General features: G+C 30.1%; 1 long non-coding RNA gene across 1 annotated transcript; it reads left to right on the top strand.

Annotated features, from left to right (window-relative positions):
* Positions 1 to 1,740: 1,740 nt before the first annotated feature.
* On the top strand, positions 1,741 to 4,096 carry LOC145759851 (uncharacterized). Its single transcript, XR_014286544.1, has 3 exons — positions 1,741 to 2,035; positions 2,268 to 2,387; positions 3,690 to 4,096. It is a non-coding gene; the product is annotated as an uncharacterized LOC145759851 (long non-coding RNA).

Genomic DNA, 4,096 nt, shown 5'->3' on the forward strand with positions numbered 1-4,096 from the left:
ATTTTATTATTTAAAGCATTAGATCAATAATGAATAAATTAAAGAAAACGATGAAAAAATGGCTTTGTCCAACGTGCAAGAATAGTTGCCAATTTGATGGCATTTTATGCGAAATTTGCATAAACTGGTTTCACGCTTCGTGCGAAAAATTAAAACCGGCGGAATTTAAGCGTCTGTCTCTAAAAAATTCCAAGCCATACATATGCAGAGATTGTTGCAAAAATAACAAAGGGGCGTTTGACTACAGTATGAGTCTTATGAGGCTAAACCAGGTACAAATAAGTTAAATAAACAATTTTTTAAACTACAAAACGACTATTGAAAAAAAGCTATACGTAAATTGAATAGGCCTAACCTTACTTAAAAATACCGAATTAAACTTACTTATTTAAGGACAAAAACTTATTTAAGGACCGAATTAAACTTACTTATTTAAGGACAAATACTTACAAGATTTAATTATATTACAAAAAAAGTTAAAACAGCAAAACTTTTATGTTTTTTAATTAAAAAAAACTAAAGATCAAAAAATTTATTTCAGGCAAGGCTGGCAAACAAAAACAAAACGAACGACTGGCTACAGCAACAATAATATACCTTTAACTTAATGCGTAATAATTTGCATCATCAAGGCAAGGCGCGGTCAGGCAATTAGTAAAAAGGCAAAGCACTGTTGTACTGTACCTGTGGGTTATTTTATAGCTTAGTTATGGGTAGTAGTTAGTTATGGGTAGCAGTAGTTCAAATCGATTATCAGATTATAGCAGCTTACTCAAGGGCGCTACAGCATGAGAGCAGGTAGGATTGAACCTAGGACCTTATGTACTGTAGCAAATCACGCTTTGTGTTACAACAATTTTTTTACCTACTTTTTATTCTTATTGCAATTTGTTAATTTTTAGAATAATACTAAAGTTCAAAATACAGGAATACGGAATTAATAAAAATGTTAACAACAATTTATGACATGCATTTACCTTAATCCAGTCTGGAAAGTACGGCACTGTGTACGCACGATATTTTTTTTATTAAAAAAAATGCACGCCTGGAATTATCGTTTTGCACGCCTGGTTTTTTAAAAAAAATGTGCACGCGCAGTACTAACGCCTAAAACACGCTAACCTAAGTCACGCGTGCACGCCTAGACCGGAAATTTTGGTACGTGTGCACGCGCGGTCATGCATTTTTTTTACGCTTGCATGCACGAGATCTCGGGCGAAAACTGTCCTACTTTCCAGACTGGCAAACACGATGCGAGTTGATAGTCGCAAACGTTTTCACAATTTTTTTTTTTAATCAAACTAATTGCAACAATATTTTATATTTATGTAAGTTCAGCCATAAAACATAAATGTAAGTGGAAAAATTCCAATGTATAGTCGATAATAGAATGTTTTGCATTTAATAGTCATAGACTATATTCTAGACAAAATTTCAAGTAAAAAATTTCCACTTATTTCTAGGCCAGTCTGAAAAGTAGGGCACTGTGCATGCACAATTTTTTTTTCATTAAAAAAATGCACGTCAAGATTTAACGTTTTTCATGCCTGGTTTCTTAAAAAAAATGTGCATGTGCAGTACTGACGCCTAAAGCATGCTAACATAAATCACGTGTGCATGCATAGACCGGAAATTTTGGTACTCGTGCACGCGCGGTCACGCATTTTTTTAAACTTGCACGCACAAGATCTCGTCGAAAACTGCCCTACTTTCCAGACTGGTTTCTAGGGCGGACAATGCTCATAGGGCTCCAAATATTTCCACCTTTTAGCATAAAATTAATGAAATTTTGTGTTCAATAGTCGTAAGAAGATTCGACCTAAGAAATTTTTCCCTTTTATTAAATACTTGAGATAATGTTTAGTTACTAAAATTTTAACCAGACATTTGTTTTGTACAGGAGTGATTTTTTATAAGATATATACTAGATATTTAATTATGGTTTAAAAAAGGATGTTAATGTACAACTAAACTATTTTTTGGGCAAAAAACAACATTTCTAACTGATTGAAGCAATAATTAAATAACAAGAAAGGTAGGGCAAAAACCCAGCTTGTTTAACTATGAATGTGAGTAACATTTAACAACTACATTCTTTGAAAACATAGTTTTATTTTATTCTTGCAATAAAGAGTTTTGTTATTTTGTGAAATTTAAAATAACCTAATTAAATAATTTAAACTAAGTTATGATAGCTATTATAATTTATTTGTAATTACAAACTTACAAGAAAATAAGATTTTAAACCAAGTTTAATTATAATTTAGGATTCAAACAAAGATGTTCCAGTTACTTCTGAGGTTGCAAAGTTGGATGAAACTGAGATAACTGATACTTTAATGCAAAAAGAAGAATTTAGTGAAGAATCATCTGGACCTAAGGCTTCAGTAAGCTTATAAAATTTTCTATTATGCATTGTAAACATACAAAAAGCAACAGAATAAATGGTTTTACTAAATCAAAGTTTCTTGTTTTATATACTTTTTATTAAACTTGAAGTAACCTCATGCTAATACAACTTAGTTTTAAACTTATATGTATTAACATAAAGCAAACTGTAAATTTTGATCTTTTTAAAATTTTGTTAAAGAGATGGTTCGGTCGTAGAGTTTCTTTTTTTAATTATGTTGTAATTTTTCCAACTTGCTTGAGGATACCATTATTTTAAAAATTGGTCACGTAGTTTTTGAGATATCAGGATTTGAAGGTAAATATTGTAAATAGGGAAAGTCCCAACTTTCGCGAGTCACGTGACGCCCGACGTCATCGTCATAAGATCATATGTTGGCACCATAGGAAAATGACATTATTTTGTCCTCTCTGATCCGTTTGTTGTACTTTTTTTAAAAATTTATTTGCAGAAAACAAACTTAACATAAAAGGCAATATTTAGCCATATTATATAAGACATTTTTTACTTTTAAAGTATTTTTAATTAGGTATATTTAAAAAAAAGGCCGTATTTAAAAAAATTTTACAAATTATGGCTATGCTGTTAATTTTGAGAATTTACCAGCCAGAAACGGCCAATATAATGGCATATATATATGTATGTTTATGTATATATTCCAACCTTTCAAAATTACCGAAAACATTTTACAGAATAGACATATTTTCGAAAAACAAAATTTCGAAAAAGATTTTTTTTCGAATTTTTGGTTTACTTTTTTTCCGGTTATTTCATTTTTTTAATTTTATTTCGGTTTTTCGCGTATTAATGGCAGTCATTTAAAAGGTATATGATCAATTAAAAGGTATTTTCCACTAAAAGTTCAGGCTATATGGGGTTATTATAAAAATAACACCGGCAGCGTGGTGTAGTGGTAAGATCACTTGCTACACCACATGAGGTCGTGGTTTCGATCCCCACTGATTTCATGCTGTAGCGCCCTTGAGTAAGGCAAGGCGCTTTAAACGGTATGAACTCCTGCTGAGCCAGCACTTAATCTGCAGCATAATTATCGGGCAATTATAATCTATAATATCCCAAACTGCTGTTAAATCTGATGTTAAATCGCGCATTCGACTTTTCCACATCGAGGATAAATATATATACAAAAAAATGACTTATTGTCAGTAAACTAGCATATTTAAGCATACAATTTTTTGGGTAAATATTTATTTGGTTTAATGTTTATGGTTTAAACATCAGTTTAAAATATTTACATGTTTCTGTTTGTTATTTTTAGATTACGTCTAATTGCCTTTCTTGAAGCAAAAAAAGAAAAATTTGGTCCCCAAGAAATGACCAACGACCAAGTTGACAATAATTCTATCTCAATAGAAAATACAACTTGCGACAACTTAATATCTTCAAAAAATTCTGTAAATTCACATACAGAAAAATCTTTATCGCCCCTTTGCAGAAAATAGCATCAGAATAACATTTTAAAAATGTTAAGTGTTTTTTTTATCTATATATGATTTTTAAGTGTAATTTTTTTCGTTATTTTTATCTTGTTTTAATAAAATTCTGTAGTTAGAATTTGTTAATTTGTTTTAAATCACAAAACATAATTTATGTGTTTTTTAATTTAATAATTTTTAATTGAAGTTTATAAATTCTTTATTTATTATTACAATAAAAATAAATTTG

Source organism: Corella eumyota, chromosome 7 (assembly GCF_963082875.1).
Source record: "Corella eumyota chromosome 7, kaCorEumy4.1, whole genome shotgun sequence".
Lineage (NCBI taxonomy): Eukaryota > Metazoa > Chordata > Ascidiacea > Phlebobranchia > Corellidae > Corella > Corella eumyota.